The sequence below is a fragment of the Anthonomus grandis genome, chromosome 1, assembly GCF_022605725.1.
Source record: "Anthonomus grandis grandis chromosome 1, icAntGran1.3, whole genome shotgun sequence".
NCBI lineage: Eukaryota > Metazoa > Arthropoda > Insecta > Coleoptera > Curculionidae > Anthonomus > Anthonomus grandis.
Genome location: NC_065546.1, coordinates 50456760 through 50473647, shown reverse-complemented (window position 1 = coordinate 50473647; position 16888 = coordinate 50456760). Strand labels below are relative to the sequence as shown.

The 16888-nt window shown below is 33.3% G+C and overlaps 1 protein-coding gene across 5 annotated transcripts in view; it reads left to right on the top strand.

The window, feature by feature from the left end:
* Positions 1-16888, top strand: part of LOC126740421 (colorectal mutant cancer protein) — a 123922-nt gene that overhangs the window by 14932 nt on the left and 92102 nt on the right. For 2 of the 5 annotated variants that reach the window (XM_050446552.1, XM_050446777.1), the window contains exon 1: positions 8513-8948. The exons of 1 other annotated variant lie outside the window; for it this stretch is intronic. The gene's annotated coding sequence lies outside the window, so the exon portion shown is untranslated. Of the gene's footprint in view, positions 1-8512; positions 8949-16888 lie in introns of those variants that run through there. 2 more of the 5 variants (XM_050446633.1, XM_050446704.1) reach the window with 2 other exon arrangements.

Here is a 16888-nt window from a genome sequence, read left to right as displayed (position 1 = left end):
TCAATAATTGCTATAAACTAATAATTGATACAATTACCAATAGCTCTTGATAAGCCTGTACAAAAGTGTCTTTTATTTATAATTTGTTATCCCATTTGAAGGAACACAAGCTGATAGGAAGAAGCCTACTGAAAAAATGTTGACAATGGAAGAAGAAGAAAGGTTTCAAAAATACAGGTGAAATGCTATAAGGCCCAGTATGCTTATATATATTCTTATTCATTTGCTAAATGTTATTGAACAACAGTATCCAAATATTATGTCTTTCAAAGCAATGACTGTTGGTATAAGTGAGTAATCAAATTGAAATGACTGCCATACGAGTACTTGTACAGGGTGTTTCAGAACTATGGGTTCAAACTTTTGGGGGTTGTTCAGTGCAACAGAAGAATCCATTTGAGTATAGGAACCCATGTTCAGAAATGCGTCACTACGCCACTACGGCCCTAAGACGCGTTAAAATTTATAAAAAACATTAGTTACCTAAATAGGATCTGCTGCATTTATTTTTACCTTTTGTACATGATACCATAACAACAATTGTTTAAAATCAACGCTTATCAATGTCAGTTCTCAATGTCATGTTTAAACATTTATTGCTAATGGAAAACTTGACCAATCAAGAATTGGCGGATATGCATTTGGCAAACGGAGCAACAAACTGCAATGCACGAGCAGCATCGCGGTTGTATCATGAACGTTATCCCGAACAACAGCATCCTGGATACAAAAAGTTAATTGCGGTTCATCGGCGGCTCGCTGACACAGGCATGTTTAAGACCAAGATGCATGATACTGGTGTTGCTCGAACCGTAAGAACGGTCGAATTTGAAGAAGAGGTGCTTCAGCGAGTTGCCGATGAATCATCAAACAGTACACGTGACGTCGCAAAGAATATGAATACGAGTAACGCTTCTGTCTGGCGGGTACTACACGAGCAACAACTCCATCCTTACCACTTCCAGAAAGTTCAAGGTATGACTGCAGGCGATTATCATCCTATAGAGTTCAATTTTGTTGATGGCTTCTGGATCACATTATTGCACAACCAAATTTTTTACGATATGTTTTGTGGACCGATGAAGCCTCTTTCACAAGAGACGGTATTTTTAATAGTAGGAATAGCCATGTTTGGGACGAAGAAAATCCTTATGCAATTTTTCCAAGAAAACATCAGAATCGTTGGTCTGTCAACGTATGGGCAGGCATTGTTGATGATTATTTAATTGGGCCATACCTTCTACCGGAACGGTTAACAGGACCTATTAATCTGCGTTTTTTTGGAGGAAGTTCTCCCAGAACTTCTTGAAAATGTTCCACTAAACGTTAGACAGCAAATGTGGTTTCAGCATGATGGAGCGTCGGCTCACTTTGCTGTAAAAGTACGCGAGTATTTGGCTCAGTGGTTTGGGCACCGTTGGATTGCCAGAGGTGGAGCAGTTTCTTGGTCTCCTAGGATTTTTTCTTGTGGGACATGTAAAGTCTTTAGTCTACGAAACTCCAGTGGAATCAGAGCTAGACTTAATTGCACGAATAACAGCAGCATTTGAAATCATTCGAAACGAGGATCAAATTTTTAGTGTAGTCCGCCGAAATCATGTGCGGCGTTTAAATCGGTGTATTGAGGTTGGAGGAAGACATTTTGAATAATTGTTGTGATGGTATCATATACAAAAGGTAAAAATAAATGCATCAGATCCTTAGGTTATTTTTTAGGTAATTAATATTTTTTCTAAATTTAAACGCGTCATAGGGCCGTAGTGGCCGTAGGTTCCTATACTCAAATGGATTCTACTGTTGCACTGAACAACCCCTAGAAGTTTGATCCCATAGTTCTGAAACACCCTGTATAACGGAGTGGCGTAATACATATATGTTTCTATTTGTTTGCGCTGAGCACCTTCAAAATCGTGCATTTTCCATTAAATTTGCAAAATTTGTTACTAATGCAGTTCTCTAAGAACCATACTATTAGCTGTGTGTTTAATTAATTAATAAATTAATTTTTTGTTTAACGTTCTGCAGTCATTTCTTCTTAAACCAAAATTTGTCGGATTTGACAAATAGCTCGTTTTTCCATTACAGTCATAATTAAATTTTGAGTACAAAGACTCAATAACTGATTTCTTAATCTAAAGAAAAACAAATAGACATATCTAGGGTAGGAATATCTTTGCTTAGAGGCATTTATTCTGGATGCAAATCGTCGAGATTAAATCTTTCTAGAAAGAGTTTAAATCGCTCCGAAGCCCTATGAAATAGTAACCTCCAGAAACTTAAACCCAAAGGAGACATGAGTTGCTTAAAATATATGAGAATAACTTCCTGTAGGCTCAGATAGCCTGCACAGTGACAGAGTAGTAGGGTCGTCTGCATATAAAGTAACTCTTTTGGTAATATCTAATAAAGAAAAATTATCCACAATTAGTGTACACCGAAGTTGATCCATTAAAAACTCCTAAATATTCTTTATTCATAACTAAAAATAGCAGAATGCGGTGATGGACACATGATTTTGCAATTGCTTAAGACACTGGTAATAGCTGAATAAAGTTCCCATAACATAGTGTTAGCCAAGTTCGTGGCTTTCCATGACTGAGTTCTCAATATACTGCTTAGTTTAAAATAGAAATAATATTACTTTTCACTATCTCTAAGAGCTCCTAGGTACTTTCCAACAATCTTCTGACAATCATCTAAATAAGATTGAAGCTAATGAAGGCAAACATGCCATCCTACTTAGGGCTTTAATTCTTAGTATGATTTGCTTGGTTACTCCAGGTAAATATGAATAAAAGAACATAAATTTGACACAAACATGCGAAGATCATTACGATCATGAATATTTTTGTCATATTTTCTATCATAAAATAGTGAAATTGATAAGTTGAATAAGCCCATTTTTTTGACCAATCCAATTTTTAAACCTTGTTATCTTATCCTCCTAGGACAACTTTATCCCTAGTTTTAACACCCATAATAGCACAAATGGGAAAACTTATCTACCAGTCCATAAAGCCTTATAAAAAAATTAGAGAAATTCATAAAAAAAAATATTTCTGATATATTTTTGTTTATGTCTTTATTAACTGTAGCTGCTCCCATTATACCTTATTTCTTATCCTTCTGGGCGACGCCCTTGCTTCTAAATATAGACATATAATAAGAAAGGATTAGAAGAAATATTCAGATATTTTTCCTTAATAAAGTATTGAATTACATGAAGTCTCAAAGTTAATATCCCTTTAAAATAATAAATCCAATTATAAGCATAATAATAATGCGGTGATCGAGTTTTGCCACAATAGGACAATACTTAACAGCTTTACCCTTTGGGTGAAGTTGGTGTAAAATATGTTTTGCTACGACACCGAACACCGTCTTATATAATGAAATCTAATTATAATAATCTCAGTCCCGACGCCAGCTTATTGCATTGACATCGAAATATCTGCCTGGAATAGGTAATAAAATCGGAAAGGGTAATTGAGTTAGAGGGAGACAGCAGCACGTTGATTTACTTTTTTAGATTATCAATTTTTTTAAAATATTGATTTTAAGTAACTAGAAGCTGCTTTTAGTTGTAATTAGGAGATTTCTCTGCTGAGTTTCAAGGAAATTTATAATCTGATTTAAAAAACGAAATTTGTTCTTTAGTTTTTCATAATTGTTTCCAATATTAAATGAACTATTCATGACTTTTGAAGCCATTTCTAATCCTTCCTCTTCCAGCCCCGTTTCATACATATGGAGCCAGTCTCAATTTATTTTAGGTATTTAAAATCATTTGAATGTCCTTCTAATATTTGAAGCCCATTCCTTTCAGGCATTCCACATGATGGTTTATTTCTTAAGGCATCACTTAAGCTAAAAAAAATTGTATATATTTGGAAGTCTGGTACCCCATTTGTAAACCTAGATTACTGACCTAGATTTGACTTATTGCCAAAAACAAATTTCTAATGAATTTTTCACTAAAACAAGACTCAAGTCAAGGTCAGTTACCGATAATTAATGTTTCGTGGTTTCTTTGAACTTGACGTGGATTATTTGTGATAAACACTGATCTTAAGACCTTTTTTTCTTTTTAATTAATTTCTTGTAAACTGAATAATCCTGGTCACTTCAGTGTGTACTTCTCAGTTGTCTTCCATAACTGTTTGATGACAATTTTATATGAAATTGAGGGACGAAATTTCAATAATTTTTTGAGAGGATCATACACAATTTCCAAAATAGATCGGATACATTTTCAACGTTTTTGTGACTTAGAAACATTTTAGAAAAAGATAGAACCTTAAACTTACTAATTGTCATTTAATGAATTGTCTGATGTAACTTGTTGGTAAGAGTAGGAACTGACGAATACATTCTAAAAGGCTTTTACGTCTGAAAAAAGGGCGCACTTGGTAGATGGATTGGGATAAGGGGTGCTATTGAATGGCCCGCGACATTACCCGATTTATCTCTTCTTCTCTCCACCCGATATTCTTCACAATGTCCGGGAACACTTTGAACTGTTACTATACTATTGTATGAAGGTAAACGGCGGACATTTTCAAGTACTAATCAATAAAATTAAATTAGATTTCTCTGGCACCCGCAGCTCAAATTTAAAAAACAAAGTGCTATTGTAAAGAAAATTGAATGCCCTTTCAAGAGATGTATCACAACACACCCCTTCCCATTTAAAAAATAAAGGTGAATATCGCCCTTGCTAAGGGGTTGAAGTTGTGGGGTTTGAAATATAAACAAAAAATCGTTTTTCTAAAATGAAAAATAGACGGGAGCGAGCGTTTTTGTTTTGAAAATCAAGAACCTCTAAAAACTAGCGCTTAAATTATTAAACATTAGTATTGTTTCAAAATCTTTGACAAGCTGTCATACGGCGAAAACTCAAGTTAGCAATTTTAAACTTAGCAGTTGTAACGACAATTAAATGACCTTTAAAATCACTTGAGAGATCCATTTATCTGGAAACTCGTCGTCTGAAATATATTTCCAGCAAGACGGCGCTCCTCCTCACTATGTTCTTCCCGTTCGGCAATGGCTAGACGACGAGTTTCCAGATGAATGGATAGGGCAAAGGGGGCCTATAGAATAGCCTGCTAGATCTGCTGATATAACGCCGTTAGACTTTTTTCTATGGGGTCATTTGAAATCTATTGTGTTTACTCCCCAACCTGAAAATTTGGATCGACTTCGTCAACGCATCATCGACAGCTGCCATGATATACCACAACATGTTTTTGAAACAGACGAAAAACAATGAAAAACACAAAGTCACGGTCTCACAACATTTACTTAAAGCTACACGTGTTTCGCTCTATTCAGAGCATCATCAGGCCTTAAAAAGCCACTGACGTTGGCAAAACAGTAAATAAACATAAATCGCCTATATCATTGTTTGGCCCAAAACGGACAACATTTTGAACACTTATTGAAATAAAAACTGATATTTTCATGTTTTTGGTTTTCTATCTGAACAAATTAAGATAAACAAAGATTTTTCTAATTTTCTCGAAAACGAATTGACCGATTTAAAAAAAAATCAAACGTCAAGACTTCGAAAGACCTTTTAAACAAGCTATTACTCGACACCCCTTGCCATTTAAAATTTTTAAGGGGATGACCCTGGGGGGCAGAGGGTGAAAGGGGGTGAAGTAATTTTAGGTTAGAAAGTTGTCCCCCTGGACAAACCTTTTGACGTATTTCCGCGTTTTTTTTTTAACAGTGGTTTTTCGATAAATCCGTTGTGGGAAGTTTTCAAATGAACACCCTGTACAGCCTAAGCCTAAATCCACATTGGTACGTAATCACGGATACCTGACGCTGTCAAGCCTATCCGTGACTTTTATCTTACCAATTAGAGACATGCGTATCCGTAAAATGACGTTATATTTTTATTCGAATTTTTGGTGTTTACCTTCCAGAATTGCTTCAACCTATTTTTATGCCTTGATTGTAAAGGAGTTCTCTCATAGAAGTTTTCTGACATAAATGAATAAAACCAACATTTTGTCATCTAATTTGCTATGTTTTTGGCCCCTAAAGTTAAAATATTGTCCTCATTGGCGCAAAGCTCGAAGGTAAAACACTGGTTTTTCTCCATATATATTTGGAAACTTTGGTGTTCCAAATAATTTTGGCACTGACTATTAATTAAAAAGCCGCAATAGTCACATTTTAGATATGTGAAACTCGGTGTCGAACCGAAACTCGAAATTCTAAAAAATGAAATAAAATTGGTAAAAGCTCAAAAATAACAATAATAAACAAATAGTACAGCGGACCAAAAAAACGGAATGAAGTTCGAACTAACCAACTTCTATCAGTTCTATCCGTGTTTTTTTCTTCACATAAGTACATGAAACCTTTCGAGCCTCTTATTGGCTGATAGCAATCACGTGGTCCCAACGGATTCGTAATTACGTATCAATGTGGATTCAGCTTAAGGCCACCGACCTACAGATAGACCTAAAACTAGATCCTGTAAAAGAACACAGCATAAAATAATATACCAGAAAGCATACCAGATTTTTTAACAAGACCCAGAGCAGACAGCGGATACTCCCTTATGCTTCACTATTTTAAAAATCTTTACGCTTCATTTCTTTTGCGCCAATTTCTTTAGTAATCAATTCTTATTAATAACTAAAAGTTCTTCTCTTCTAATCTAATCTTCCCATACTAAATTTATTTAAATACTCACTATTTTTACCCAAAAATTAAAAGTGTCCTAATTTCTTTTAACCTTAAACTTAAAAATAGAGAAATATATTTTTTTGTTTTACAATAATATTTAAGGGAGACCAGGTCACAGTGGCCACCATTTACTTATTGTTGTCATATTTTTTAACCAATTTGTCTATTTAATTTAATCTAATCTATCTAATTTTCTCTAATTTTTTTCTTAAAGGAAATAAATAACAAGTCTGTACTAATAACACAACAATATATTTTAAGCTAAAACACATATTCTTTAAAAAAATTTTCATCAGCCTTAATTTTTGGCCACTGAATGGCACACCAAGGGTGGAGTAGCCATGACATTGAGGCACACTGGCTACTAACAAAGTAATACAAATTAAAACTTATATTTAGGAAAGAATACATTATATTGTAACCACTAAAGTCAATACCGAACTCATAAGTTCTACGCAATCTGGAAGTACCACCATAATTTAAAGGGGCTGGTAAAATTGCACTGGTACTGTTGCCTCGTCTTTCACTTGACGAAAAACAAACTTATTACCTTTTTTCTTTAAGAAATTTACTCTATATTCATGGTTTTCAACGACTTGACCCACATACAACATAATTGTCTTTTTTTGTTGCAAACCATACTAACATAAGCACTTTTTTTCATCCAGTTTCACAATGTCTTCATCTGATTCCAAAATCTCTCTGTTGGAAGTATCGCTATTTCCTAAATCTGGTAGTTCTTCCTCACTTTCGCTACTAGATGGCATCAATTTCAATATATTCTTTTTAACTTTTATAGTATTATCTTTCTTATTTTGTTTTTGTTTCAAACTCCTTTTTCGGCATTTTTCCATGTGTTTCTGTTCTATTCTGTCCATTACGGGTATGCTTATCAATATCTCTGCTTCTTTTTCTTCTGTCCTGTTTTTCGCTATTCAGTGTCATTAATTTTTAGATATGGTCCTAAATTTTCAGGAGGTATGAAAGTATGAAAAGAAATATAGACCTAGCTTGATCTACTACACTCACATTTTCAAAAATAAAAATATTAACTGCGGGTACAGTGCCCACTAGAATTACTACAAATCAGTAGCGACTGCAGGTAGCTGTAATATTTTGCTTCTTTACCTAAGATACTTTAATGTACAAGTATTAATATTAATTAAGTTTCTTTCCGGAAAAATAATATGATATAAAATGGTAAAAAAGATAAGACGTGCCTCAAATTTTCACATGCACGCTTCGAAACAACAACAAATACTAACACGAGAATCGTAAATGTTAGAACGGGTAGAGGAAGATAGATAGTTAGGTATGGTATAGGCAAATATATACAGGGTGTCCCGAAGGTAATGGGACATACATAAAACAACAGTAAATTCCTTATGTCAAAATTATGTGATTGAGGTCAACTTCTAAAAATAATAACGAAATTTAAAAACGCTCACTGCATCCAACCTTATGATGGAAACGTGCAGTTTTTATATTACATGTGTCCAATGGACTGAACTTTCCAGTAAAAACGTGTATTCCTCCATTATATCCTTCTTAAAGGCAAAATTAAGAAAAACTTTTCGGCACCATGTATTCCGGTTCAATTACTGCTCATAAAAGACTCATTCATTCCTACGTCTTATCTGGCATTTTAGATTTAGGTCAGCCGTCTAAGAATCTGGATGCACCCACGATAATTCCTCGCCTAGGTCCGCCGAAAACGATGTTATGTAATGCGCGACGTGCATTCGACGAAGCGTCTGCGACTGCCGCTACAAGAGGAGAGCTTTCGACGCTTTTTCGCTTTTGCGTCTCTTCTCTAGTCTTTGATAACTCCGCGTGTGCATTCGGGCTGTCGGTTATTCCTGCTGCTCGCGTCTCGTCTGTCCATTTTGTGTCGTCGCAGGTCGGCAGGATTTTTTATTGTTTTGACAGTGCGACGTAGTAAACGGTTACGGACGCGTGCCGGTTGTCGTGTCGGCGAAATGTAGGTCGCGACACTGTACCTCATTCAACTTGTTTATTAGTTGATTTGTCTGGATGATTGAACTCTACGATCGAGTTTCGGTATTTGAATTAATTGTCCTTAAATTCGAGCGGATGTAATGTTATGCCTGGGAAATAGTTTATTTTCTAGTGATTTTATTATATAAATAACTTTTATCATTTATTTTTACCTGCTAAAGTAAAAGCGGCATCGTAATAAAAAGAGATTAGATACGAACCAAGTCAATACAGATATATATGAGGTATGTCATACTTATGATGTATTAGTAATATTACTTTTCCAGTTGCAATGAGTTGTATTCCTTTTTTGTTAGTTTGTAAATGCAGCCATTTTCGCTTTCCCTTTAATTATTACTATTCCAGCTAAACCCTGTTTTGTTATTGCCTTCTACAACTTGGGGGTTTTATGCTGCTTTCATAATCCTATGACACTTGAAGTAGCACCAAAAAATTAACTACATTCTTTGGTCGTAAAAAAGGTTCCAGGAAAGTTAAAGGGACGTCTTCAAAACGTTTTTTGCTTGAAAATTGTTACATAGGTAGTTGTGATTGAATATTTTATCAGTAAAAAAGAAAGGATAAACTAAAAAAATGCAAAATTTTAAAAATTATAAACGATTTTGTACTTACTTATAATTCACAAGGATTTACATCACTTCTTTAGGCCATAAACACAAATTTCCACACGCGAATCACGAATATTAAATATGTATAAAAAGGATAAAATAAAAAAGACTGTAAAATGTCACATATTGAAAATATACAGGGTGTAACATAAGTGATGACTTTCATTTTAAGGGGTGATTCCTTGTCATTTTTTAAGTAAAAAAGTTCATATAAACATATGTCCGGAAACGCTTCGTTTTCGAGATACAGGGTGTTAAACTTTTTTTTTAAAATCGATTTTTTATTAATATCTCATAAACGCATATACCGAATTTGTTGAAATCTTTACATTTTGTTAGTCACTTTATAAGGTACCTTTTGGAATTCTCACATCTCGCCTAGAAATGTCAGGGGTGTGCCCACGGGCTAAGTCGGATGATTTTTTTGTAAAAAAAATATCGCCTGGTACATTTTTTGTAAGTATGATATTTCTTTTAAATAAAGCATCTAAAAATGAAACTTTTTTGTCTCTTAAATTTTATGCGTATAACATAATTAAAAATCATATCTCAGCACGTCTCGGGCCTCCATAAAAAAAATAAAATGCCTTAAAATTAACTGACAAATTACCAGCATGTTTATTCTTTAACAACTAAGAAAAAACCTTACATAAATTTTTTTGCAAAACGCATACTTGACCGAAAACAAAAATTAATAAGATGCTATTTTTGATGTTTAAATTTTAATGCAATGGCGTCGCAAATGGTTACCTATTTAAAATTTATTTGTTGTTTGTGTACGCCACCATTTTTTTTTGTGCGAGATATTTGTACAAATTTAAGCAATTAAAAATACGATCGCTTAATTTTTGTAAAAAATAATAAAAACTTGCTTTAGTTTTAAATATCATCAAAATTTTATTAAATCAAATGCTCGAAACGAGAACCACGACTGTCAATACAAGCACGCAATCTTCTTCCCATCGACTGGCGCACACGTTCGAAAATTCCTGGTGTGTTGCGTATGATATTAGAAGAGTCTACAATCCGGTTTCTCAAATCGTTTTCATCCACAACTGGCGTCGCATAAACAAGCGATTTCAGATATCCCCAAAAGAAATAGTCCAGAGGATTCAGGTCTGAAGATCGTGCTGGCCATATCTGAGGTCTCCCCCGACCTATCCATTGCTGAGCAAAAGTATCATTTAGATAGTTTCGAGCGACAAGACTAAAATGAGCAGGTGCACCGTCGTGCATAAATCACATGGTATTTCTTGTTGCTAGTGGTCTTCTAATAAATCTGGCAATATTTCTTCTAAAAATTGTCTGTAAGTATCTCCATTCAGCCTAGGAGGGAGAAAGTGCGGTCCGATAAGATGATCACCGATAATTCCGGCCCAAACATTCACGAAAAACTGCTGTTGAAATCCACCTTCTCCAATGGCATGGGGATTTTCAAAGTCCCAAAGATGGTTATTGTGGAAGTTTCTATTGGCTTCCCGTGAAAAACAGGCCTCATCTGTGAAAAGAATTTTAGCCGTAAAATTTGGATTCTGGGCAGTTTTTTGAAGAAACCACTAGTAAAACTCTAATCGTGCAGGAAAATCTGTTGGCAACAGTGCTTGCACCAGCTGAATGTGGAATGGATAAAGTAAATTTGTGTGCAAAACCCTCCAAACACTTTCGTGGCTGATGTTAAACTGTAACGATAATCTTCGCGTGCTAGTTGACGGATCGTCTTCCACTGCTTGCAGAATTGCTTCCTCTAGTTGTGGCGTCATTATTACCCTCGGTCTACCAACACGCTCAGCATGAGCATTGACAGATCCAGTCTCACACAGACGGGCATGGAGTCTTATGAAAGTTCTTTCTGCTGGAATTGGTCTATCGGGAAAGCGTTCATAATAAATTCGACGGGCTTCTGCACCATTTCCATCTGCAAAGCCATAAATGAAATGCATTTGAGCTAATTCAGCGTTATTCATAGTTATGTGCACAGTAAAACACATTCAACTAACAGTACCCGGTACCTGGTAAATGTTAATGTAAGACATAGGAATGTTCTTATCAGAGAAATTTTTATACATACCTGCATAAATGTGTAGTATTCCCAATAAAATCAATTTTGAAGCATAGGTTTTTTTTTATGGAGGCCCGAGACGAGCTAAAATATGGTTTTTAAAATGTATTTCTAGACGAAGCAAGATACGAAAAAAAATTAAGAGACAAAAAAGTTTCATTTTTAGATGCTTTATTTAAAAAAAATATCATACTTACAAAAAATGTACGGGGCGATATTTTTTTTACAAAAAAATCATCCGACTTGCCCGTGGGCACGCCCCTGAAATTTCTAGGCCAGATGTGAGAATTCCAAAAGGTACCTTATAAAGTGACTAACAAAATATAAAGATTTCAACAAATTCGGTAAATGCGTTTATGAGATATTAATAAAAAAATCGATTTAAAAAAAAAGTTTAACACCCTGTATCTCGAAAATGAAGCGTTTTCGGACATATGTTTATATAAACTTTTTTACTTAAAAAATGACAAGGAATCACCCCTTAAAATTAAAGTCATCACTTATGTTACACCCTCTATTATGGTATTTCATATTGATCTAAAATATTTTTAGTTTATTCCTTTATTAAATAAAGAAAACATAATGATTAAAAACTCAACAATTTTTTAAAGAGGTTTACCAAATTGCCTTGTTTAATTTGGGAACGTTGACGTTTATAATTAACTGTTTATAATTAAATTTAAGTTATTCAATTGTCATGAATAAGGTAGGGGTTCATTGGGTTGGGTTTGGTTGGGTTGAACACATACCAGCCCTTACACTTAAATTTGACATATTAAATATTGGATCCTTACCATATTGAATTAAAAATATATATATAAAATTAGTTAGTGCATGTTAAAATAAAACAATTATGTCAATATTTTAATGTTAATAATACAAAGATTGGACAATAGGAAATTTAATTAAAAGAAATTCCAAGTGAAAACCAGAATTTATCATTAGTTTTGTTAATAACTGCCGACTTTTATCTAAACTTCCATAAACTCCTTAATTTGTCAAGTGTGGCAACACGGCCAAAGATCTATGTGAAAAATTGGCAAATCGGAGAGTTTTCGCATAACAATGTTTTGAAAATGACGTTATCGAGTAAGAAGTTTTTTTGATTGAAATTACGTAAAAATCTTGAGAATTTTTCTCGATAAGTTTTGTATTTTTTTCAACCATCCTCACTTTTTTATCAATATTTTAACGATAAAAAAGTGAGGATGAAAAAAATTGAATTTTTTTACATAGAATGTTGAGTGTGGGTCACATTCTATGTAAAAATTTTCAAAAAGAAAAATCGGTTTTTAAGACGTCTCTTCAACTTTATCCGACCCGTAAAAAAATGTCAATTGTCGCGTCATTTTAAAAACCAAAATTTAAGAAATGTTTGTGTTACATGTTTTAAACAACTTCAAATAATTCAAATATATATTAGAATTTTGTTTGTAAGAACATACCTATTATCGCTATTATAAAATGTTATCTAAACAAATAAAAATTACTATTGTAAAGTGACAGTTTATATTTATAATCACAGATATAAGAATAATACTAAAAGGTTCACAATTTTGTTAAGGGTTTAAATGTTCTTTGCTGATGGAAAGTGTTAATTATTCTATTAACAAAATGCATTGTTTAGTTATTACTTTGTGCAATATTCAATAAGAATTTCAGTACATTCATTACATTTCATTTCACCACTGTTTCCTGTAAATAATGAATTGTTCATATAGACATTTATAAACCTGAGCGCCAGGATTGGCAGCAATATTTCTTTTTTTTTTTTGGTTTACTGGCATAGTTCTACATTATGGCGTTTACTTTAAAGTAGTTTACTGCGGGTTTATAGTTTTATGCATCATATATTTATTTTTTAATTATATATATGTCTGAGAGGCGTAGTATCCAGGAACCGTATCGTATGTAAGAAAACCATAATTAGACAAAATTCTCAATGTTTGACAGTTACCCAAGTTTCAAGATGGCGGCACTTCCGGTTATACTGGAAGTATGTGTCAACTTCGCTATTTTAAATGGGACCCTATATATTATTACATTTTTGCATTCTACATCAGTCTATAATAATAAAACGATTAATAATCCATTAAAAAAAACATTTACATTTATAAAATTGTTTTAGGTATAAGGCAAAAATCCATAATAAAGTCTAAAAGGCCGGATTATCCTATAGTGCCTAGAGTAGTCAACTTTCTCTTAACTAATTAGGATAAAAATGATTTAATTTAAGCATTAAGTGTTAGAACAGAGGTGGGGGAGGGGGATAAGGAAGGAATATCGGAAGTACATAAATAATTACAGATAATTTAATGGAATATATGCAGATTTAGACGCAATAAGTATCTATGAACACCACGACACCATCACTAACTGCGAAGTAGTAAGCCCTTAATTCTTAAATACTTTGGGTTGAACAGAGAAATTTGACATTTATTAATATATGCCTACGCATTACATGGAATGGATTTTTTGAATATTTCTTTAGTATATGAAAAGGAATTGTTAAAAGATGATTTCTACGTATAATAATATTGTGTACATTTGTTCTATAAAAACAATTTCATTACAATTTATGGGTAATTCATTTACTTTTTTTTTGTACTTCGACTTTTTACTTTTGCCTTCATAAAATGCCTTCATAAAATTTTACTAAAAACACCTTATGCATGGGCTTGCATTACTAAGAAAATTTTATTTATAGTGTTTCAATGTAAATGCAAAAATTCAATATTTGGAGGAATTGCGCGGGGTACAAGGGATCTGGCTCCTCATATGAGTACAAATTTTTAAATAGAACAGGGTTCTATTAATATTTTATACTCTTGGTCAGCTGGTTTTATATTAAAATTGTACAAAAAATACATGCGTGGCTAGGGCATAATCAATAATAATCTAACAATTATGTATTGTCAAATGCATAAACTGTGAAAATACACACATCGAAAAGATATGGGGACAAAGATATTGAAAGACATTTACCGGAGGTGTATGTCAATAAAAAGAAGTAAAATATCGTTAATTCTTTTTAACATATCCCAAACCTGCTCGATATGACTTAAGTGAGGGCATTGCGCAGATTATGGTAATACCTGCAAATTGTGCTGCTCCAAAAAATCTCTAGCTAGCGGTTCTATAGCGCACGATGTTCTATAGCGCGTATATGAACAATGGGTTCCAGAGTTTGATTCTGATATTCTTTTGCTGTTAAAAACCCTTCAATGTGTACCAGATTTGAAAAGCTATTGAAACCGCCAAAGTTCCTCTGTGGTACCTCAACTTCTTGAATTGGTACTTTAGCCTATTCGAATCGGGAACTAAACGAAATCTTGATTTATCGAAAAATTAATGCATTCACGCTCGTACCAATTCTTATTTTTTTAGTACTGGACGTGATAGTACTAGAGCTTTAACGGGATGGTTTTTTTTCCTTATCCTCTAGATCATTTTGATGTGTGTAGAAGGAATTTTATGATGGTGCAAAGTTCTCTTATCATTTTGAACTTTATTTTTTTTTTAATTATACTAAAAATATATTTCTAGTGTGGCTATCGCAAGTTCCAGTATTTCAATTTAAATGCAAAAATTGGTAGTACGAAATTCTTAAATTTTTTTACTGATTATCGTTTTTTTCTTCTATTTCTTTTTCTTCGTGGTCCGCACTGATATATTGATAATATGTTTTAAACTTTCGAAAGAGTGAATTTAAATGCAAAAATTCATATTTTGGTAATCGGTAGAATTGTATAGTGGTGCGAGGCTTTTGGCACAAAAGGACGAGTTAAACGCGCATGCTAAATCCTGATTGTCATTCAATGACCAAAAGGTTCTTGCTCATCTGTATTCTTAGTTTGAGAGAAAAATGCGAGCATAGATTTTGTTGTTCCTGGAGATCTTTGCGCAATGATCCTAGACAATTTAAACTTAAAGGTGCATTTTATGTACATGTAATACTATTTGCAGTTTGTATAGAAGATTTATAAATAATGTGATGTGATGCAATTGGCACCGCCCTATATAGAAAACTTCATCCTGAAGTTAAAAAACCAAAAGAAGTTGGTTCAGTTAGTTAGTTTATTCAGTTTTGTTTACACCATTATAAGATGATTGAAAAAGTAACGCAGGTTAGCGAAAACCACACGGTCCTAATTTTAATATTACAGGGGATATCTTGCAATTACAAAGAAAATAAAACAGAGTGTATTTTCTCGGCATAGAAAAAAAAGTTGATCCTTGGTTCTCCTCAATATTATAGCATATTTGCTGCACTTATTTCAACGAATTGTTATTGTTTACAATTTTCAAACTACATTGCATCCTATCTAAAGTAGATTTTTGTAACTATATTTATCGTTGGTTGACATAATGGTCAAATAACGGCTGGTAAAGTTGAACGACATCTTTTCATCTTTATTTACCAATTAATGTAAGTCTCCGACTGTGCCTAAGCCGTGACACTATACAGCAACATCGAGGGCGTTTCACTTCTCTACCGCGGGATTGCCACCATGTAAAAGATAATTAATTTATTGCACATTGGAATTACATTTATAAATGAAAATACTGGCAGAGAGGATTTTTTTTAGAAATAAATGAACATTGTTTATTCTGTAATCGTAATTGGAAATTTGGTATTTTTGATATGACTGCTGAAATTAAATTAAAAACAGATATTTTCACAGCCCCTTGAGGGACATGAAGGTCCAAATTGGATTTATTTTTGTACGAAATAAAGCTAATTCTGCCGATTTTTTTGGGTATATTGTATAATCTATTATGTAGGTTTTATGATACGATATTGTTGTCATCACGGTTTAAAGAGGTAATTCCGGTTTATATCGTTTTGTTCATTTTCCATTATCTATCTTTATTGATTATTTAAACTTCTATAAAAAGTATTTTCATCATGCTTATTTACATTGCCTTGGGAAGTATATTAGCCTCTAACTTGATTACATCTATAATGCTACATTTAAAAATAGTATGAAGAAGAAAATGTTCTATTGTTGAACATTATCATATTCACTTATTTTAATATTTTGTGGGTGCTTTGGTTTCTTATATAATCCAACTGAGCTACTCTTCTAGAAATCTGTTTATTTTACAAGAAGACTCTATAACTGGGATGCATTTGCTCGTTTACTTTCATCCTCTTCATTGATTTGATCTAGTTTAGATCTTCTTTATTATGGGCTCTAATAACTTGATGTTCAGCAAATGGAATATACCTACATACATACAAAGCCAAATTTTAGAAAAAAAAGTGTCTATGATCACTATTTGTATCGAATCTCATTTATTGAGAACATGTACTAATTGTAAGTGCGACTCTAGTTGCATTGGTCGCTTGATGTCCTCGATGAAAGTTTCAATTTCTTCACCTACTGCGCTTATTGCAGCATATCATCCATAAATTACGAGTTATATAAATAATTTTTTATACCATATTTAAACGCTGGGTTGCCACTTCTGCTGGATCTGCCGTTTGATTCCC